Source organism: Paroedura picta, chromosome 8 (genome assembly GCF_049243985.1).
Source record: "Paroedura picta isolate Pp20150507F chromosome 8, Ppicta_v3.0, whole genome shotgun sequence".
In the NCBI taxonomy this organism is placed as follows: domain Eukaryota; kingdom Metazoa; phylum Chordata; class Lepidosauria; order Squamata; family Gekkonidae; genus Paroedura; species Paroedura picta.
In genome coordinates this window covers 23,761,787-23,784,858 of record NC_135376.1, presented here as the reverse complement: position 1 = coordinate 23,784,858, position 23,072 = coordinate 23,761,787, and the positions used below count along the sequence as shown (strand labels likewise).

Genomic DNA, 23,072 nt, shown 5'->3' with positions numbered 1-23,072 from the left:
ATGCGCAGAGAATGTTTCTCTCCAAGACTTATTCCTATTGTGCAGCCAAGCCATTCCCCCAGTCATAGCATTTTGAATCCGAAAGATCCCCAGACAGTAGCGTCACAATACCTTGTGGAAATAAACTCTGGTTAGGCTACCAGATAAAATTAGGAAGTTCTGGCTTGGTTTGGTTCTTGACTCCTGGTTACCTCTTCAGGGAGCTGCCGAAGAATCCACCCACTGGTGGGCCTGCCTGGGGCTGACAGCCTGGAAATATATTCAGAGGGATTTGGGGGGACGTGGAGCTTGCATGAAGAGATGGGCAATCTGACAGCAGAGGTCTGGAGAGACTGAAGCCACAGCCTCTTAACCTACTTCTGCAGAACCCTGTCTAGGAATCTCGGCTCTGCAAGAGCCAGGCACAACCCCTCTGGCTAAGAAAAAACCCTCAGAGAATTTCCATCTGTGTCCCATCAGAAAGGACTCCTTAAAAAAAGAAGAAGAAGAAAGAAGCAAATATATGCTTGGATTAAAGACTCTAATTATCACTCGTGTCTCTGTGTAAGGGAAAAAATGAAGCCGCCTGCAGGTGTGGATATCGTAAATGGTTAAGGGCTACAGAGCTGCATTTCAAAAGCAATGGGGATTGTTCTCTAAGCTGCTTTGACAATTTCAGGCTACTCCCTGTATCGTTTTTCTCTGACGCCAGAGCGCAATTTGCTACTTTAAGTCAAAAAGGCACAAGCCGGACTTGGCATCCTTCACACATTATGCATTAAGAAGCATTTCAGCTTGAGAGAAGAAAAACAAGTTTGTCCAGCTGCCATGCAGGAGGGAGCGGAATACTGAGCAATACCCTTTGGAAGCTCTCAACACATGCCCCCAATCCTTGCTCACGGCCCTTTGTTTCCCCGGTGTCCTGAGGGAGGCAGATGACGCTTGCTTGCTTGATTGATGGGCGGATTATTATCTTAGTAGTAGCTTGAGACATGGCAGCAAACACGTTTGAGAGGTAGGTTGCTTTCCTCATGGGGAACATTTCCCAGCTGTCACTCCGGAGCAAAGACATTCATAGCAGCAAAGGAGTTTCCACAGGGAGGTTTCCCTCAAGCCTTGTCCTTTCACCCATAGTTCCCCCCCCCCATGAGCCTGTGTCAAGTCCAGTTGGGGTGGGGGGGGGGGAGGAAAAAATGGCAGGTGCACAGGGAAAGGGCACCAGGGGTGATGTTGAAATCCAAATGGAGGTGCAGAAATCCACACCTGTCCCTAAACCCTGCTTTGGGCCACACTTTCAGAGCATGGTTGGGGATCTGGTAAGGGGACAAATGCACTACAATGTAGTACGGAAGAACCAAAAAGAATGACTGTAATTTTGGGAATGTGTGAAGAGGAACTGCCAAAGTATGGAAGCAGGTATGATGAGACCCAGAAGTAAGAGTAAAAGAAAATCCTGAAAAAGAGCGGGGAGGGGAAATAATAATAAACACAAGATTGGCTTGTTTCTAGGCAGCAGATCCTGGCTTATAGAGGGTTAACACCAGGCAGAGTCTGTGGATTCAACTGACAGGCTATGAAGGGCAGGGGAAAGTATGGGAAAAGGGGGAAAGGCTAGATTGGAGCCAGAGTCAAAGGAGACTCAGGAGGGGCAGTCAAGTGGGAAACACCCAGGCAGGAGAGCTTGAGGGGGGAAAGTGGAGAATCCTCCTGTTCCAAGTACAGTTCTGGAGAACAAATAAGGGACAGGCTTGAAAGGAGTTTGGGGGAAATGAACTCTGGTGCCCAGTGGGGAAAGAGTCTTCTGGGGAAAGAACAATTCATAACCCGGGTTCTAAGAGAGATGAGCAGCTGAATTCAGGGGAGCTCTGAAAGGGAGGTGTGTATTTAACAGATGAGGGAATTTGGACTAAGAAGATGTGTGTCAATGAAAGGATCATTCTGTAGCCTTGAGGTCAACTTTAGTCACCTCAGGGGATTGCTTCAAGGCTGTGTAGTTTTCCCAGAGGAAAAAGAACAACTCTCTCTGTAAACATCCAACACTCAGATACTTGCAAGAAACCTTCTTAAATTGCTGTAACAAAGTCTGCTTCACCATTGATAGTTATACTGAATTGTCATTTATTTAAGAACATCCGTTTACTTAATAAATGCAGTTTCTTATTGTTATTCTCTAAAGCAGGGATTATCAATCAGGGGTCTGTGGGAGTTCTGAAGTGGAAAGGGGACACTTTATTTCTGTCAGCTTGTTAAGAAATCCCTTTCTATTATAAGGGACTCGTGTGGGACAATGTGAGGACTATTTAAAATATAACATGCTACCAGTCTGACCAGCACAAATAGGAGAAAGAAGACTGGAGAACTTCCAGATTATTTTCAATTTTTAAAACCTTAAAGAAGGCAAAATTGTGTGTCTTAGTTCCCTGCTCCTTTCCATCATATTTGGTACAAAAGGAATTCGACATAGAAGGCTCAGTCACCTCCCTCCTATCCTGAATCTCTCATGTATTTCTGCATCACCTGGGGAGAAGACAAGAGAGCAGACTTGGCTTTTATTTTAGCTCTAAAGTAACACATCTTTGATTCAGCACTCACTGTATCAATGACAAAATTGCCTGCTGTCTCCTTCTGCTATATAAATTAACACCTGACTCTGTAAGTCTGGTGACAAGTGGTTTTTATTTAGAAAAGCGGCAGCAAAACAATAACTGGGGAGCCGCAAAAACAGGAAGCCTCAGACAACATTTGACCACTACATGGGCAGTGAGTGGCCTTTGGAAAGGGTGCCTGGAAAACCCCCAAGGACCTTCCTGGCTGAAGGGCTGGCTGCCCTATAGAGGACACCCGCAAGGTCCAACAACTGTTCCAGCCTAAGCGCCATGCATCGGTGCCTTGTAAGGTATTCCCTGTCTAGGAAGCATGACTGGTCAGGCATAGTGATAAGTGACACGTCCTCTCTCTCACCAGCTGAGTATTTCAGCCAGCGGAGATGACTGACAGCAGATGTCCAGATGGTTCCAATTTCAGGGCCTCGGTGTGGGACATCGACATTTCTGATGGCTGCTACCATCCAGATGTGTGGTACATCTCAACCTATGCGGTTTCTCAGGAAGCCCCACACAGCTGGCGACAGTGGGATGCCTGAAGTGCACAGCTGATTTCTGGAGACGAGCACAGAGAAATATCTACCTGTCTTTTCTGGGAATACTTCAAGCAGTCTTGAGTGCAGTGTTGAAAACTGGGCTGAACATGCAAGAAAAATGAGGTGCAGAAATCAGACATAGACTGCTGGTAGAACCCAAGTTTAATGATGGTTTAACCTCATTCAAAACAGCCTGGTATATCTCCTGCAGAGCATGAGACTAATGCTTAGATTACTGCACAATAGCACTGAATTTGGAAACATCAGCCATTCCCAGGGAAGCTAGGTTGGAAGTTCTTTCGGTTGTGGCTTGCAGTGGAGTATAATTCCTGCGATGTGAGTTGGCTTCTCTTCTGCCTCATTTATCAGCCACATAACTATCTTCTGAAGTCTGTCTGCAGACATTTTGCTCTGTTCACGTTAAGCCAGTGGTCCCCAACCCCCGGTCCGGGGACCGGTCCCGGTCCGTGAATCAGTCAGTACCGGGCCGTGGCTCCTCCTCGTCCTCCTCCCCGGCTGCTGCCTTGGGGGCTGCCCTGCTATTCTGCCGTCGGCTCACCTCTGGTGCTCTCCAGCAGCCGCCATGGCTGGGGCTCACCCTTGGCGTGGCACTGTGCAGCTGCTGCTGGCAGCACCCCCAGCGGGCGACAAGAAGTCAGGGGCACCAGTGGGAAAGCATGTGGAGCAGGGGTTCAGCCGATGGCGACATCCCTCGGCAAAAGACTACCCCCCCCCGCCGGGCCTCAGTAAAATTGTCAAGTGTTGACCGGTCCCCGGTGATAAAAAGGTTGGGGACCACTGCGTTAAGCCATCATAACTTGATTTGCTGAATACTGTGTGAATTTGCACTCCCAGTAAATTCCTTTAAAACCCAACTCTTGATTTGTAAATGGTACAGAATTGATCTAGAACCACTGAAAGAAGATAAGACAAGCCAGAAAGATCTCTCCCCCCCCCCGCCTCTTATTGCAATCAAAAAGATTGTGATATCTTTTAGGACAGTATTTTAAAACTGAAAGCCCTTCAGCCTCATGCAGTTGAAACAGTGATTTGTTTGGCCGGGCCAATGGACCGGAGAATTTAAACGATGCAGCAAAAATGTGATTCAACAGAGCAGCGGTTTTCCAACTGGGTTCTAGGGAACCCTGTTATGCCTTGGAAATCTATCAGAGGGATTTTCAATGAGGATCAAAACAAATGAGACATTAAGACAGCGACAATTGGACCCCCCCACACACACACACAATTTCTAAAGGGGAATTGCAGCCACACAGGATCCCAATTAAAACTGTTTAATTCCATTATCTCTTGCAATTTTGCCCACTGTAAGCACCTGTTGGTACAACCAGATGTGCACATGGCCACTAAGGCATAAATCAATTGGGGAAGGGCTATCCTGAGTCCATTTCTAATCAATCTCAAGGGGGAACAACTAAGGAGTGCAAATACACCTTGGGTTACGTTGGCCAATTACCCCACAGTAGTCCCGTTGATCTGAATGACTTTCCGTCAGTGAACTTGGTCTCCGTCAAAAACTATACCTGGGAGCTTGTTTATTTGGTTCATCAGGGCCAGATAAATCCAGTCTGCTGATGTTGAATTGCTGCCTGCGTGATACTCACAGTTCGGTGGCATGCTCAAAAGCAGCCATCACCTCTCCAGGAATAGCATGACTCAGACCAAGCAATATCTGTTTCCTGGATATTCTTTTATCTATTTTTTAAACAGATAGCATAGTGAGCCAGGCATTATTGTGTTGTTTTTCCTGGAAGGGCTATGGCTCAGTGGAAGAGCCTTTCCTTTTGAACACACAAGGTCCCAGGCACCTCCACTGTACATGAGCTGAAACCGCTCTAGCTGAGATCCTGGATTGCCAATCCAAGTAGATAATAATGACCTTGATAAGAGGAGTGGTCATGACCCAACTGTATGTCATCTACTCTGCATGTGGAAGGGTGTGGGTGCCATCCCCAGCATCTCCAGTTTAAAGGACTAGTCCTAGAGGAGATCAGCCCTGACTGCTCCTTAGAAGGCCAGATCCTGAAGATGAAACTCAAATACTTTGGCCACCTCATGAGAAGGAAGGACTCTCTGGAGAAGAGCCTAATGCTGAGAGTGATTGAGGGCAAAAGAAGAAGGGGACGACAGAGAATGAGGCGGATGGAGGTGGATAGAGTCGCTAAAGCAGTCGGTGTGAGCTTAAATGGACTCTGGGGAATGGTAGAGGACAGGAAGGCCTGGAGGATCATTGTCCATGGGGTCGTGATCGGTCGGACATGACTTCGCACCTAACAACAACAACAACAAAGTAGGTGGCATGAAAGACCTCTGTCTGATCCCACAGGAAGCTGCTGTTGATGGCTGCTTAGGAACTTCCCCGTTCAGAGTCAGTAAACATCTGAATCTCAGAGCCAGGAGGTAACATCAAGGGATGGCCTCAGCCTCCATACTCTGCTGTTGGACCTTCAGAGAAACTGGCTCGCCACAGTAAGAGACAGGATGCTGGACTAGCCAGTCCTCTGGTCTGATCCAGCAGGGCTCTTACATTCTTTTACTATTCAGCTAATATATATAATGGAAGGGTGGAGATTATAATACACAAAAAGTATAGTCCCTGTGCTTGGAGAACATTTGGGAGTTATCTAGTTTCTCACATTGTTGGGCTAACAAGGCTTTTGTGCACTGGATGCCCCAGGAGAACTTGCAAATTCTCCAAAGCCCTTAAACACACGCCTAGGCCAGGGGTAATCAAACTGCGGCCCTCCAGATGTCCATGGACTACAATTCCCAGGAGCCCCTGCCAGCGAATGCTGGCAGGGGCTTCTGGGAATTGTAGTCCATGGACATCTGGAGGGCCGCAGTTTGACTACCCCTGGCCTAGGCAAAAGTGTATCCGAATGTGCAATGAGCATGGGTACACAGGGAGACATGTGCTGGGCCTCCTGGATTCCTCATGTGCTTGATCTCTTTCTTTCTTCCCAGCATTTTATCTTCCAATTGATCTCATCACATTATCTCCCGTCAGCTCTTGGTATTAGAGTGGGGAACTCTGTTGAGGAACAGGGCTCTGAATCACCCTTTATAGCCTATCTGACACATCTAACTGAACTGCATATGCCAGGGTGGGCAGCACAGTCGTAGATCTCCTGGATATATGAGAAGCTCATTGCTTTAACACCACTCTTGCTAGACACATACAATCGTGCAGCTGGATAGAGACGTCAAGTCTTTCTCTCTGCACATAATGTAATGCTCAGAGAGGCAGGGAGCTGCCGCTGCTTGGTGATTCTCCCCCTCCTTTGGGGAAGGGTCATAGTGGTTCAGTGACAGATCATTCATTCATTCATTCATTCATTCATTCATTCATTCATTCATTCATTCATATTTTGACTTTTAGCCTGCCACTCCTGAAAAAAACAGCTCATGGCGGATTACAGATAACTTGGGATGCAAAAGGTCCCAGGTAAAATCTCCAGCATCTCCAGCAGGTGATATGAAAGACCTCCACTTGGAGGGCTATTGCCAGTTGGCAGAGACAATGCTGACCCTGATGGACCAACAGTCTGATTCAGTCTAAGGCTGCATCCTGTGTGAATAGAGAGACCTTGGAAATGGTCCTTCATGATGCCTAGTTTAATACAAGGGTCAGAGGATGCCATTATTGTGTGTGTTATGGCTCCCGGCACCGTTGCTGAAGCTGTGAGGTGTGGCAGAGCAACGGGCCGTGTGATAATATCAATCACGTATGGCATCGTTAAACTGGACATTATGAACAGGGAGCTGCAGAGCTACTTCTCTGGCAAAGTCTACTTCTACCCTCTTGTCTTCTCCCTCACGTAATACTTTCATCCGTTTGCACCATATTTACTTCTTCTCCCTGCTTCAGTTGCTGTAAAGAGTCTCCAGAAGGCGAGGCTTCTGTGTGCAATAAGCATCCCTTCTTTTCTTATAACTGGGCAAAGAGTTCCTTTTAAACCCCCTTTCTTGCTTAAATGGTACCAACCACCTTGACATTAGCCTGTGAATTGCTTCTGCACCTGTTAATATCTTGAACAATGCAGCATGCAGGATCGTCTGAAGGTGCCTTCTGCGGAGTCAGGCCAATGGCCCATCAAGGTTTCAGTGTGCTACTCTGATTGGCAGCAGCTCTCTAGAAGTTTGGGCATAGATCCTTCACATCACCAGCTGTCTGACCCTTACTAGCGTAGGTGCCAGGGACTGAACCTGGGACCTTCTGCATGCAAAGCCCATATTCTTCCAGTGAGCCACGGCCCCACCCCTCAGGTGTGGCATTCCATGGCTTCTTCAAAGTTTTCTCTTGCTTTTCGGACACGAATTCTCCAAGTTCCACTCGTGTTTTGCAAAGTCCTTGAGGCCTACCAGCTCAGAAGTCTTAAAATAGCAAGAACAAAAGCAGCAACCAACCTGTTGGCGCAGTTTATTTCAGGAGCATGTCCTCCCTTCTTGGGTGGCAAAAGCCCCACTGTCAGCTCTGCCATGAATATTCCACTCCCTGGGGCTTCGGGATGTTTAATGATGATCAGGCTGGAAATGTGGAGCATTCCCAGGCCAGGCCTGCTGTTGCAAGCCATCTCTTCCAAAATATCTTGCACAATCACAGATCATTTGCCTTTCATGCTCTCATGCTGTCAGCTGACCTTTCATAAAACGAGAGGGCAACCTGTGGCGTATCCTTTATTTATTGCTTCTGCAGCAGCAAGGCCGGTTGCCTCTGGGCTGAACCAGTCACTTAAACATGAATGTGCCTAGCTTCCGAGAGGTGAAACTTTCCATTGTAGTTAGTTTCTGTCCCCTGCTTCTGTACAAAAATCACAAGGAGTTAGTGCCGATAAGTAAACAAGGCTTTTAAAAAATATGGAATAGCTTTAATCACCAGCATGGTGCCGTGGTTAAGAGCGGCTGCTTCTAATCTGGAGAGCTGGGTTTGATTCCCTGCTTCTCCATATGCAGCCAGCTGGATGACCTTGGGCTAGTTACAGTCCTGTTAGAGCTGTTCTCTCAGAGCAGTTCCTCTCACAGCTCTCTCAGCCTCACCTACGTCACTGGATGTCTGTTGTGGGGAGAGGAGAGGGAAGTCACTTTGAGACTCTTTGGGGCAGTGAAAAGAGGGGTATAAAAACAACTCCTTCTTAATCATGAGGATTTTTTTTATGTTCATTTGAAAGACTTGTGTTACATTGCTTAGCTTGTAAAGGTTTTAGGGTTGTTATGGAAGGGGCCTGTCACCAGCCTGGTCTCTGGCCAGAGAGGGAAAAATATTTTAAAACTCAGGGTGAAGGTTTTGCTTATTTCAGACCTCCAAAGAAAAAATGCCTTTCTTTGCAAAGGCTAGCATCAGTATCAACTGAATGCTTTGCAATTAAATATGCAGTCAAGTACAGCCAACTCCCCTGGTGCTGGAGGGAAGGGAGGTTGATTGGCTTGCGATTTTAAAAGTAATTGGTCCCTGTAGGGCCCGAAGCCACCATTGATCTTGCCCTCTGCTGATTCTCCAGCCCAGGCAGGAACACCAAAGAGAAGAACAGTGCAGAATAGGACCCATATATTGCAAGATCCTCAGGGCAACCGACGTCCTGTCTTTACAGCCTTTGCACAGAATTGTGCTGCATCTGCCGTGGAGTACCTTGTAGTGAAAGGTGTACAGGTCAAAATCAGAGTATGAGGCTTTATAGGCAAAGATTTGCCATTTCAATTTATCCCAGAAGCAAACAGGCAGCCACCGTAGATGACAAAGTATCAGAATATGTTTATTTGCCATTCTATATGAATTCTACATGGCAGCTGCCATTCGTACTGACTGAAGTGCTCAGACAGAATTCAAGGGCAGCCCCATCTGTAACAGCAGGAGCTGTTATATATTTCGCTAAGGGCTAAGTGGGCAGAGAGTGGGTGTGGCCTGTCAGAGGCATGGCCCAATCAGGATGCGCAAAGTGCGTTCCAATTGGGCCCTGCCTCAGACATGTCATGCCCACTTAGGACTTTGGCCCAATCATGACGCAGAACTGGGAGAAATTGGTTGCCCCCTAAGAAGAGTCTCCAGTCTGATCTTCCTTTCACATATCTGGGGACATGGCTTTGGAAAGCTCATCTGTAACCACTATGCCATAATTCCCAAAGGCCAGTCCTCTCCCACACTCAATGAACAATCCAAACCACAGGTTTTTGACACCAAAATCTCCACACCCATGCCCTCATTTGTCACCATGCCACCACAACCTCCTGCACAACACACATTCAACCCCATGCCCTTACAGACTGGACAACTCCTCCCCTTCCTCTTCACACAGCCAAGCTCTAGAGCCTATTGTATTCCTGGTTACAATGGGCTTTGCCCCTAATGTAGAACATGTTACAATAGTCCAGCCTTGATGTCACAGAGTCATGGATCACTGTACCCAGATCAACAAAATCTAGATAAAGAGACATTTTCAATGCAGAACGCAGCTGAAAGAATTCTTACAACTGCATTAGTCTGATCTTCCATCAATAAGGCAGGATCTAACAAGACTCCCAACATCTTTTCTGAATTTGTCAGGTCTATCACTGTTCTGTCTAGGTTGGACAAAGCAATTCCTTTTAAAAGTTTTGGTTTACTGGCCAGTTTTCATGGTTTAAATTTAGCTTCAACCTATTGTCCCTTAGTCTCTTGATCACGCCTTCAAGACACTGTTCTAAATGTCAGCTTCTGATGGTTAGTTCAGCAAAATGGAGTGTACTGAAGAACCCAACCCCAAAGCTCTAGAGCAGTGGTCCTTTTTATCACTGGGGACCGGTCAATGCAGTGGCACGCCGAGGGGGAGCCCCAGCCATGGCAGCCGCTGGAGAGCACCAAAGGTGAGCTGGGAGCAAAGTGGCAGGGCAGCCCCCGACGCAACAGCCAGGGAGGAGGACGAGGAGGAGCCGCCGCCCGGTACTGACTGATCCACGGACCATTACTAGTCACCGGACCGGGGGTTGGGGACCAGAGGATATCATTCGAAGAGTTAACATTTCAATTAAAAACATTGGTGAGATAATCAAACTGTTAGGGCTCAAGGCACAACAACTGTGCCCCAGCTGAAGCACTTTCCCTTGAACTAAGATGGAGGAGAGGAGCACTGAGACCATACTGTTCCACCTCATCTAATTCTGCACCCTTCTACATTGGGAGCCAGAGTTAGTCAGTCTTCCTTAGCCTCTTCCGTCAAGACCTTTAAACCCTCTCACCAGGACTGAAGAAAAGCAGAGGAGAGAAATCATTCTGCTTTTGATTTCAATTTGGCTTGGGGACAAAGAAAGGGGTGAAACCATGGCAAAAGCACTTTTTAAAAATCTGGAGAAACAGAAAATGGAATGCAAGATGAAAGTTGAAGGGTGGGAAATCATTGAAGAATGGGAAAAACTTGATGCACATCTGCTTGGAAAGCAGGGTAAAATGTAGAAGGGAAAAAAACCTTGAAGGGAATGTATTGTGAAAGTAAAGGAAAATGACAGAAAGGGCCCTAGTTTCACATGCAAACTCAAGTGACCCTAAACCACTTATTTCCTTATCAGCCTAACCTACTTCACAGGATTGTTGTGCTGGTGAACTGGAGGAGTCAATTAGGTAAGCCACTTTTAGCTCCTTGGACAGGATAAAAATGGGATGAAGAGCCTCAGTGACAAAAAAAACTGGAAGAGGCAGATAATTCCATGCAACTGCAACCACCTTATCCAGCTCTGACATTGTATATTTCCGGCAGAGTGTGTTTCTTATGCTCAGTAGTAGGCGGTTAACTCAACGATGGTTACAGTGTGCAGAAAATTAAATGGAATGCTAATGAGGCTTGTGGGTATTAAACTCTGCATCAAATAGTCGTAATTAAATTACGTCTTGCATGAGGAAAGACCTTGCTCTCCCCTTCCTATCTTTTCTCCCTCAAAGGCTTTGAAGAAAAGAAACAAACACAAAGGCTTACATGATACGTGTTGCTTCTTTCCTGAATGGGTTTAACAGAGTAAGTACAGAGCATGAAATCTGCCTGTCTGCCAATGTGGAAGACCATTTATGCAAGTATATTTAAGTTCCTGTCCTCATTGCTGCATTTCCTTTCTCTGTACCTTTCTAATTTGTAGGGTGTTTCTACAAAGAGCTGCATAAGTTCAAGGTGGATACAGAGGGCTTTTTACATTGTGATGCAATGGATACAGGCAATTACCCCCACACCCACACCCTTGGGGTGTTACACCGAAAGCGCAGGCCTAAACATTCACTCTTTGTTTTCCTCTTCTCCTCCCATGCCCAAGATAGTTTCCATAGGAGATAAAAGTCTCATTTGGGGGGTTGAACATGCATATGAAGCGGCCTTATACTGAATCAGACCACTGGTCCATGTTGTCTACTCAGACAGGCAGCAGCGCTCCGAAATACCAAATAGATGACTTTCACATCACTTCCTACCTGGTCCTTTTACCTGGGTGTAAACTGCATGGAGCTTTTATTCCAGGTCGATTCAGTCCCTGCCCTCTACACAGAATGCGATTTCCGTTTTGATTTGGGGCAATTTAAATTTTCCTTCTGCAGCAAGAAGGACTGATCCGAAGTCATCCTACCTTTATTGTGCGATATCTTAGAGTGCTTTTAATGCTCAATATATTTTAAAATTGCATTGTTTTGAATCTGGGCTCTCCTCCATGGTAGAGAACCCATGACTGGCCATAGGTTGTCATGTGACAAGCTTGCCTTAAAGGAGAAGCCCCTAATTTCTCTCAACTTCTGTTGGTCTTGGATTTTTTTTTTCTGCCTTCTTCAATCCTCCCCCCCCCTTCAAGAAAAGAAAGGATTTTTTCCTCCCTCCTCTGACTTCTTGGATCCTCTCCCCCCCTTTCTAGAAAACAAAGAAAGAGTCTCCATTTGCTCCCCCCCTCTTCTGAGCCTCCCTAACCACGTGCAGAACACTTTCCTGTTTCAATGGGGGGGGAGAGGACTCGAGTTCAAATCGATCTGAATTCAACAGGATTGACAATGGAATAAACAAAGTAAGTGCAGACTCTGCCCTGGAGAGGCTGGGGATTGAACCTGGGGCTTTCTGCATGCCAAGCTCTTCCATTGAGGCTCTTCCATTGAGCCATAGCCCCTCACCAATTTGCAGCCCCTGGGACCAGTTTGAGGGTAACCACTCTCAATATCCCATTTGCTTTCAGATTTACTAATCACCTCCTTGTGTGAAAAAGACAGATGGGTACAAATTCTTCAGAGGTGCAAGCAATATGGATTTCCTTTGCCAAAGAGTTTGTGCAATTGTGCTTATGTATTCACCAGTTACAGAGATCACCAAGAAAGTTCTTCATTGCCAGGGTTCTGATTGGCTCTGCTGAGAAGGCTGTTTGGCTCTTGTATACATGTGGAATGTTAAATTGTGGCATGAAGGTCATTGGGCTAGACTAGAGGACCTTGAGACCAGAAGGGTTAATGTTCTTAAGCGGCTGGGGGAAAGATTTCATATTTGGGCCAGAAAAATAGCTGCAGGTGGGGAGGGGTTTTAGAATAACATAGGAAAGGGAATGAGAATCAGTTAGAGCAGCAAAGATTTGTCTGAGTAGCTGTGTTTAAGAAGACGAGGATTTCCTGGAATCGTTGTTATGGGGAAGCCAGGCTCCTGGGACCTGAAGCTGCCGCAGCACATATTAGTTCTGGCCAGCAATGAACTGCAGGATTAGTGTTGCCTCCTGAACACTACTAGGGTTGCCAGCTCTGAGCTGGGGCTGGGGAGGGGAGTATCATCAATGGGAGTGTAACCCCATTGGGTCAACCTTCCAAAGCAGCCTTTCCCCCCCCCCAGGGGAACTGATCTTTGTTGCCTTGAAATCAGTTTTCCCAGGACCTCTCCAGCGACCACCTGGAGGTTGGCAACCTGAACACTAGGCTAGCATCATACCGATGTACTGCCTGAGTTGCTGAGGCTGTATCAGCAGGCTGGAGGTGTGGCCATGTGTGGCTGATGCCAGCAATGCAACAGCTCATTCCAAAACAGCCCCCATAGCCATTCTGAACACCACAGCTGGGAAACTGAGGCAGGCTATGGGGAATACCCAGACCTCCCCAGCCTGATGTGCAGCACTGAATTATTGGGGAACTGTGGAGGGGGGAACAGCCTTCTACCTCAGGCAAAGGGCCCCCTTGTCTACTGTTTTGAAAGACTTGGGGGGGGTGTAATATGGCTGCCCTGTGTCTGTCCAAAAGATCCTTGCCTGGATCACTTGCCCCCCCCCCCTCTCTCTGTGAAAGCCAGCTTTGTGTGGTGGTTTAGAGCTGCAGTTTCTAATCTGAAGAACCAGGTTTGATTCCCTGCTCCTCCACATGCAGCCAGATTGGTGACTTTGAGCCAGTTGCAGTTCTCTCAGAGCTCTCTCAGCCCCACCTGCCTCACAGGGTGCCTGTTGTGGGGAGAGAAATGGAAGGCGATTGTAATCTGCTTTGAGACGTCTTTGGATAGTGAAAAGCTGGGTCCAAAAATCAGCTCTTCTCCTCCTCTGTGGCTCCGTGTGCAGCCTAGAGAGGGAGTCTGGGATATGCATTGGTTTGTTGACTTTATTCCAATCCACACACGTTATAATCCCAGATACAATCTCCCTTTATTGAGCAGTCTGCCTGGCTGCCTTTGTCTACATGCAGACTTAGCTGGCCAGAGATTTGTTCCTGCCATCAGTCCTCTTTACCACAAACTACCAGTTGCCCCAGGCTCTGCTTACGTACACAGGCTGAGGGAACTTTCCGGCCAAGTGGGATGTGCTTCAAAACTTCCCTTCTATCTGGGGCAATGTCAGATCCAAATGAATCTTTGCCCTGAAAGCAGCACTGTGTAGCCCAGCCCGGAAAGTGGGGAGGGGGGGGAGTCCTGCTCAAATGAGTACCTGGAACTAGAAAATGAAGAGCTTTCGTCCCAAAATAGACACTGAGGCCCAGCTTGTCACATGGCTTTCTAAAGATGGAAAAAGAAAGTGGCTGACAAGTTTGTGACAATTCTCTCCTGGAATTAATAGGAGGGCAGAAAGAGAAGTCCCATACCTATACGAGATTGCCAACTCTGAGTTGTGAAATTCTTGATGGTTTAGGGTTGAAGCCTGGTGGGTAGGGTTTGGGGAGGACCTCAGTGGGGTACAATGCCATAGATTACACCCTTTGAAGCATCCACCCCCCCCCAAGAGAACTGATCTAGGTAGTCTGGAGGTCAGTGATGATTCCAGGAAATCTTCAGGAGGTTAGAAGATTAAAGGCTCCATTATTAGGGCTACCAGGCAGAATAATCAACTCCAGGTTAGGGAATTTCTGGAATTTGGGGTTGGAGTCCGGGAATAGTGATGTTTAGGAAAGGTAGGTCCTCTGCAGAGGTGTGATGCTATAGAGTCCAACTATTATCTCCAGGGGAATTGATCTCTGTAGGCTTGAGATCAGCTGTAATTCTGGGCCCCACCTGGAGGATGGTAACCCTATGGACATCTCTGGGAGCTTGGGGAGGGGCAGCATCATGCAATGTGGGAAGTCACTTCCAGGTGGAGGTCCAGAAGTGGTGTCATGTTTCCAGTGACACTAGAAATGTTCTCAATCTGTATGGGAAAGACCCTAGAGACTGGGGAAATTCTGAAAGTCAGTCCACACAGCGCTTTGAATTCAGTCCAGAAATGAACCAGAGCTGATGACAGACTCTCAGTAGTAGGGTCCACTGTTCCTTATGGCCTGCCTCCGTTAATAATTTTGCTGCTATAGGCTAGGCCATCTGTAGTCTTCAAACTGTCTTCAGAGGAAATTCCACTTTGGGGGCATTACTGTAATTGGAACTTTGGTCTGCAAATAGTGGTGAAGAAGTGTGGCCCAGCTGATTTGTACGCCGCCACACACAACCCTAGTGGAAATTTCTAGTTTTAATAATACTTTCTATCAGCATGCCAAGAGCAACCCTGATTCCTCCAAATCACTGTATGAGCATTAGTGGTCATTTGGTTACCTTCTGATTTTCTAGGAAGACAGCCCACTTATGTGACCTTAAATATTCTGTGAGAACATCAAACAATTTCCCATTTGGCTCAAAGTGCATGCCCTCTGGACAAATGACGTGTACATTTTAAATCTGCCACTTCATCCTGGAACTTCATCTGTTGTCCCCTCTATCAGATTAAGTTCTCCTGAGGCCCCAGTTTAGAAAAAGGGGTTCAGAAGTGACGGCCTCGATTTGGTTTTCCTCTTCCACCGTCTGAGAGGGGTGGAAGAAGGGGCACAGACTTTGGTGACATATTTGCTGGAAAAGCATCAGATCCCATAAAATCTCTCTCTGAAGGTCTTTGCCCTCAAGGAAGATTGCAAATCAAAACACACTGGTTTAATCTTAGGTACCATTCCACTGTCTAATCTTTCTGGCTCAAAGCAAGGTCAAGGCTTTTCTGTCGTATTTTTCCTTTTGGCAGTGCTTTTAGCCCTGATTCTTAAAATTTCTCAGCATACAAAGAAACATCACTGCATCATGTTCGCACTGATGGGGTGATTAATCACTTTGGGGGAACGCAGCCTGTAAATATCTGAAACAGCGACAAATAGAAGGTGGTACAGATGTTATTCCCAACCCAGCTTTAAGTGCACATAATCAAAATATCGAGCAGGTCCCACCGATGCGTTAGCAGAAAGAGACGGTACTTCAAGCCGTTCCCCTCGTGCTAGCAGTAGCACAGCAGCTGCAGCAACGGCACAGGCTTCAACATAGTCCTCAAGCAGCCTGTACGCAGACGGCTGGCCTGATTTCACGTGAGTTTTGAAATCGTATCAGAAGAAATGCCTTACGTGAGGGCCTGTGCATGTGGGAAAGACAGTGAGCCTAAGCAGACAGCAAGGCACAATTTGAGCTGTCTGACTTGAGCAAGGACGCAGAAGTGCTCTGTGGGCTCCACGACTTGGTAACATGTGAACAAGGGAATGAGAACAAAGATACTGAAGAGGCATATTCAGATGAGCGTCAGAAACGCAGATCTTGATTCTGGCAGTACTGTCCTCATTTGCACGCACTGCGATTGGAACAAGCGTTTCCCCATTGGCCCAATGGGAGATGGGTGTCGGGCTCCTCATGTGGGCTGGCATAGCTTTCCAAAACCTGGTGGCCGAGGAGCAAGGCTGCAGGGAAGAGGGAAGGGGCGGTGCCTCTGCCACTAGTCCGCATATCCCCCCCCCCCCAAATGGGTAACAAAGGTGGTGTCGGGGCTGGAGCAGGAGCCAGCCACATAATTGTATTTATTCCTGCGTGCGTTGGAGACCTGAATAATAAAGACCCTTGCCAAACACCTCCGAGGGCATCGGATCCTGCCGAGTGGGATGAGCTCCGGACCTGCAGCAATGGCTGCTTAGAATGCAGGATTCCCGCTGCAGTTGCGAATCAACGGGCCTAGAGTTGCTGCGGGAGGCAGGACGGGACGAGGCCAGCGACTGCTCCTCGCGAGGACTGGCAGAAGCCGCCGGGTTGCCTTTCGGCGGTGGCTCCGCCGCTTCTCAGGCGCTGTGGCTCCCCGGGCGAGCCATTTAAAGAGATGCCCGCCGCATGACGTCATGCCAGGGAACCTTCCGGAAGACATCCCGTCGCGCAGACCGGTGGAAGAGGCTCCGGATCCGCAGATTTCCTTTGCAATGGGCCGCGGACGTGGCGACACCGCCTCTGTCAGGCGGGCAGCCCCGGGGACGGGAGCCTCGCTGCGGAGCGGCGACAGGAGCCGGCGCCGCAATTAGACCTGGCGGGTCCGAAGGAGGCTGGGAAAGATGACAGCACAGCGCCACCTAGTGGCCACCTGGTGGCAAAGCAAGGCATGCCCGGGCGCCGAGTCGCTCCTCGTCAGAAGGGCTGAGGAGAAAGAGCCGCACCGCCCCCGTCGAAACCGCCGCAGCCCTTCAGCTGCGTGGCCCGCTTGGCAGCGGGGAGGTTCTTGCCCTTCTGGCGTCTGTGGTCTGTGGCGAAGGGGGGTATCTTGCAGCCGAAGCGGCCACACGCCGGCGGAGGAGGCGTGCGTAAATGGCCATCCAGTCACTGCGGCTGTATGGAAAGCCCTGGCCCTTTCAACTGGGTTGCCAGCTCTGGGTTGGGAAGGAGCGGGAGGCCCTGGGGGTGGGCGGGAAGGGACTTCTGTGGACTAGAGTGCTATGGAGTCCATCCTCCAAAGCGGCCATTTTGTTCTGGGATGAGCTGTCATTCCAGAGGATCCCGAGGCTCCACCTGGGGATTGGCATCCCTACTTTCAGGGCAAGAGAGCAACAGAGGTTGTTTTCCATTGCCTTCCTCTGACTCCGGGGTGGCCTTCTGTCCAAATACTAACCAGGGCTGACACGGCTTAGCTTCCGAGACACGGCTAGCCTGTGCCATCGAGGTTGGAACACGTAATCTGTTTTGTGCTTGCATTGTTTTTAACGACTGCACTGGAGACCAAAAGCAGAATATTGCTAGGAACTTTCTGATTTATGCAGAATAACAACAGATTTCGACCATAGGTACTATTTCCCTCCCAGAGCGGTGTCCTGGTAACCAGAATGTCAGCATGCTGCGTGTGTCTCACCTGCGCATCACATCAAGAGCTCTCAGATCTTCGTCACGGAGGGTCATCTGGTCAGTTCTCACTGCCGTCTGCAGAAGCTGGCAAATGCTAGGTCAAAGGCTCCTCTTGCTTCTTCAAAGGAACAATGACAGAAGCCGGGAGATGTTTTCAAAAGCAGGAATGTGCCTTCAGTGACACCTAAGAGTCACATCTTTGAAGATTTCTCATAGTAGAAAATGCTTGTGCAAAGACAAGAGAGCAGCAATAAGTTAGAATTTCTTAGCTGCTGTGCCAAAGAAGAGTCACTCATCCCGGGGGAGGAAGTTCACGATACATGAACTGTATCTAATTGGGAGAGATTAGGGCTGGGAATATTTGTTTAGGAAGAGACACGAAGACAGCAGAGATTCACGTGACTCTGATAAGACGTGGGCGGCTGGCACCCTCGCCTGGCATCGCAATTTACATCAAAGCTGTTCTAATAAGCAAGATGTTTACGTCTGCGAATTGGTGGCAACGCAACAAAAAAGATATTTCTAGCCCAGGATTAATTCTGGGTGCAAACTCTGGCTTTCCAGACTGCTAATTATTCTTTTAATGTTTTTAAAGCAGCCCCAGATGTGTTACTATCGTGTTTCAAGACAAGCTGTACAAGTCTCTCTTTTTTTTGGGGGGTGGGGTGGAGTTTTCAAAGAAAAAGTTCAGTAAACAGAAAACAAATGGGCCAGACAGTTGTTGGATTGTTGAGAGACACAGTTTAGGAAACTGATTGGAAGGTTCCCCTCCTCCCCCCCCCCCAAAAAAAGCTTTTTTCCCATTTGACGTGGAAACACTTGTCTGGAAACAAGCTGCTCTGATTGAGAGGTTGCAGCAGTGCTCATAGAGGGAGATTATGGACAACCCCCCTCCTGCCGCTCCTTAAATGTGCAGGCTGCATTGGTAAATGGTGGTTTGTTTCAGCAGGAGCCTGCATTACCAAACCTCCTGGCAGGGCAATCCTATGCAGAAAAACTCCAATCTAACAGTACTTTAGAGCAGGGGTAGTCAAACTGCGGCCCTCCAGATGTCCATGGACTACAATTCCCATGAGCCCCTGCCAGCATTTGCTGGCAGGGGCTCATGGGAATTGTAGTCCATGGACATCTGGAAGGCCGCAGTTTGACTACCCCTGCTTTAGAGGTTGGGATGCCCCTGCCATTTTCAGGCGTGTCCACACAACATGATGCATAGCTCATTCCAAGTACAACTTATGGGGCTCCTGTGGCTTTTCCCTCTGAGCTAGATCAAACGCAATGCCTTTTTGGATCTGACTCAAGGGAGGAACTTCAGAAGGTGGTAAATAAGGGGGAGGGGTGGAGCTGAGCATTGACTTTAAAATATTGGAGCTGGGCTCTGTATTTCCTTCCCTTGTGGTGCAGCTGTACTTCGGCATTGGCAAAAATATCCCCCCATTTTTGTAAGTATCACAAAACTAAAAAAGCTCTCCACTGCTTCTGCCAGAGGATTCCTCCCCCGTACAAATCACAGCTTTGTGAAAGGTGTGGTGGAGTTGTAGGCAACTTTGTGCAGATGTGGACACACGCCTATTGCCAATTGTCATGTTCAAGGCTATGCCTAGTGTTTGCTGACACAGTCTTCGAAATGCACACGGGCAATGATAATAAACCAGCTGTTGCATTCAGGCCAATGCCTGATGCTTTTACTCTGCCTGAGAGTTTCCAAGAGGGCAAGAGGCAACTCCAAGATATTAAGGCAGCAAACAAAGCAAAATCAACTAACCAGTCCACAGCAGGTCTGGGAACTAGGTGTTCTGTCCAAGGAAGCAGGGAGGACTAGGGTTCAAGGTGCACAGACAAAGCAGGTCTCAGGAAAGATCTCTCTTTGGAAATAAACACAATATTCGTAACGGCAGTTTTACCAATTGACTTCAAGGACAGAGCAGTGATTATGAAAGTTGCTTCCACAGATTGGCTTTTTCTTGGCATCTTACTTTTATCATCCTAATTAGGTGTTGTCACTCACCAAGTCCTTGGTCCTGTGCCAACTCTGTGTCAAAAGCCAAGGCTGAGCAATGGCCTTGCATTTCTGGGTCTTTCCTGAGTTGATAATCTTATCTTTTATCTCCACTGCTCTGTTGGCTCAGAGGACCCTGGAGGTAAGAGACTAATTTCAATCCCTTTGTCCCCTGCAAGAACAAACAGCACTCATCCCCTGATGTTTCTTTTGCGGGTTCTGACTCTAAATCCAGATGGGCATCCCACTGGTGCAGCTCCTGAATCCTCCATCTCTTCCTCCTCCTCAGACAAGGCAGCTGGCTGACTCACAACACCAGCGATCACAGCTTGCAATGCTAGTGCCATTGGGTTTTACCATGAATTCTGTACATGCAACATGTTCCCCCATATTATGAGATTGTGTGACTATTTCCCATCTTTCATAGTCCCCAGTAACACAGCAGAGACTCCCTTAGTGCTCGGCCGCTGCTGGTCAGTTTCAAAAAAGGGTGGTCAGTTTCAACGTTGAGGGCCCCCCCCTGCCCCTTTGCCTGCATTCTTTCTGTTCTCTTTCACAAATGCTAAAATGCCAGTGCAAAACCTGAACCGTGAGGATTTAAATGGAAGGTGCTTGCTGGACACTACTGCACAGATGCAAGAGGGCAATTGCGTGATTTTTTGAAAAAAGTTGGATGCCACACACACTCTCACAAACAAACACAACATTCCACCCTGATTTAGAAAAGTGTGGGCTTTTAAAATAATAGCTGCAGAATAAATGGATCGGATGAAAAAATGGTGCATAAGGCAGGCACAGAATCCGAAGCATTTGCTGGCAGGGGCTCATGGGAATTGTAGTCCATGGACATCTGGAAGGCCGCAGTTTGACTACCCCTGCAGCGGCAGTAAAACGTATGTGAGTGATGGGGCATAGAGATTAATTCAGGACTAGCTGCTATGTCAATTCAGACAAGGAAAAATTCTTTCTGTTCAAGGCACATATACAGGGACAATGTCCTGCATTTGCCACTCCCTGCTGGGGTTGATCCTTTTAGAGGGCAGCTGTGCTGGTCTGCAATGGAACAGTGAGATGGGAATCCAGAGGCCAACACAATGGGGGTGGGGAGTTATAAGCTGTCCAGAGAAAGGGATGACTCTCACAAGCTTATCTCCCCCTCCCCCAAGTTCTTGTTGGTCTCTGAAGTGCTTCTGGACTTAAATCTAACTGCAAGGGCTGGATGTCTCCCAGGAGAGACATCGCAAATCATTGCTGGGATTATCCGATTCCAGACGACATGGGAAGGGGAAGGCAGAGAGCAGCAAGAAGGAGACAGTCTGAAGCTGTCCTGTCAGGAAGTCGGGGCATCCAAATGTCGCCTGCGCTCAGATCAACAAAGAGCAGATGCTTGATTTACGCTGGTCCAGCCGCCATGAGAGGCTTGCAGGAGGGATTCAAGAAGCTCAGACATGGCTGTGAGGTTGCCAGCCTTCAGGGGGGACCTGGGGGTCTCCTGGAAGGACAACTGATAGCCAGACTGCAGAGATTAGTTCTTTCGGAGCAAAATGGCTGCCTTGGAGAATGGCCTGAATGGGATCCGACTACCCGACTGAAATCCCTACCTAGCCGAGTCTTCCCCGGCCTCACTCCCCAATCTCCAGGGACTTCTCAACCCAGAGCTGGCAACATACAATCCCTATAAAATTTTTAAATTACTACTTGTTTTTACTACATAATAACAAAACCTATATACGACAATTTTATGCAATAAAAGGATGTTTACAGTAAATAATAAACAACTACAGTAAATAATAAACAACATACAATTTCAGAAGTTAAAATAGTACTAAGATTGGCTGTAACATTTCTTCTAGAGGGGATGGGGTCATCATTCAAAAACTGAAGGGTAGCGTCTCAGCATGATGGCAGTCAGGTCGAGAGGCTAGTAGAATTACATGTTGCTTCCGGCCTCAGCCATAGGCCAGGCAAAGAATAATTTGATTTATTGACCACCTCTCCCCGATGACGGGCTTGGGGCAGTTTCCAACACTGGTGTACATTTTAAAATATAAAACTGGAAATACGTGATAAAATATAATTTATTCTGTAGCCACCATAGTATAGCTGGCAAGTTCTGTTGTTCTGACGGCAATGAAGCTATCCCCTATAGGGGGCGCTACATGGAGGGGAGGAACACGGAGAGGAGAGGAGGGAGACCCAAACTACTTCTGGGTCTACCTGGCCTCAGCCATAGGCCAGTGGAAGGGTGCTGTTTTACAGCCTCTGTTGAACGTTGACAGTTCCATCAGGGCCTGGCCACTCATTCTACCAGGCAAGAACCATGGTCAAAAAGGTCCTAGATCTAGTCAAGGGCAGTCAGATCTCTTTTGGGGCCTTTTTGGTCTCCCAGATGAATACTAACCAGCATTGACTCTGCTTAGCTTCTAAGAACCGACAATTCTCTGGGCTATTCAGATGTGGGCAAGTTGTTCCAGGAGAAAAACAAGGTATAAATATCCAAATAAACAAAGAAACATTAAAAATCAGATAAATAAATATCCTTCCTCCGTCTCTGATCTCCGAGCCTTGGCTCAGCATTAGTGCTACTAAATACTTCATTCAGCAGAAATGATTTCACTGAACCTGGCTCCAGGCCACCCCTCTGGAAGAAGGAGAATATCAGAGGCTTTTGCAGAAGAGGTGAGAGGCTGCCGGGGGCGGGGATCCCACTCTTTAGAGCTGACAGGCTGGCCCTGATTGTGACCTTCTGTTGATCTCAAATGTCCAGCCATTCCAGTGGAAATAAGAATTGGGCTCAGCCTCAATCCCTTATAAAACTGCAGATCTGTCAAGCACCGAGGCTCATCTGTGACACGGAGAAGATGAACAGGGCACAGATTAGTCTCATTCCTTCCAAATGAGTCATAGCCATGTAGCCAGCCACACGGATTCCAAGCCCCGGGAAACCACGGCTGAGGCAGCAGCAGCAGCATGAGGCCCAGACAGGAGGAAGGAGATCAGATTGCTGGTCATGCTGGGGGGGGAAAGAAAGCAAGACACTTTTTTTTCCCCCTTCCAAGAGATTGTTCTTCAAGGGATCTGTGTTAGGCTGCTGAGCACAAGTCTCTTTACCATGCAAAGAACAAACCTGAATGGGTAATATTTAATTTTTAAAGGTATTTTTGCTATCTGACTTTACTTTAAAGGAAAAGGTATAAGTATGTTAAACAAATAAGTTTAATGATGCCTCTAAATCAGGAGCATCTGTCCAGTCGTAGTCAAGAATGTGCAGTATGCACAGAGATGACAGCCACCAGGTGATCCATAATTCAGAACCGTGGAGCCACAGGTGAACATCCTGTACTTTCATTCACGCTTCACATTATAAGGACATCTTGTGTTTCTCATTTAATTGGCGAAT

The 23,072-nt window shown here is 47.7% G+C and overlaps 1 long non-coding RNA gene across 5 annotated transcripts in view; it reads left to right on the top strand.

Annotated features, from left to right (window-relative positions):
- Positions 1-23,072, top strand: part of LOC143843103 (uncharacterized) — an 89,108-nt gene that overhangs the window by 62,253 nt on the left and 3,783 nt on the right. For 4 of the 5 annotated variants that reach the window (XR_013233457.1, XR_013233452.1, XR_013233454.1 and 1 more), the window contains exon 4: positions 11,043-11,115. The exons of the other annotated variant lie outside the window; for it this stretch is intronic. This is a non-coding gene — a long non-coding RNA (uncharacterized LOC143843103). The remainder of the gene's footprint in view (positions 1-11,042; positions 11,116-23,072) is intronic. 5 annotated transcript variants of the gene reach the window in all.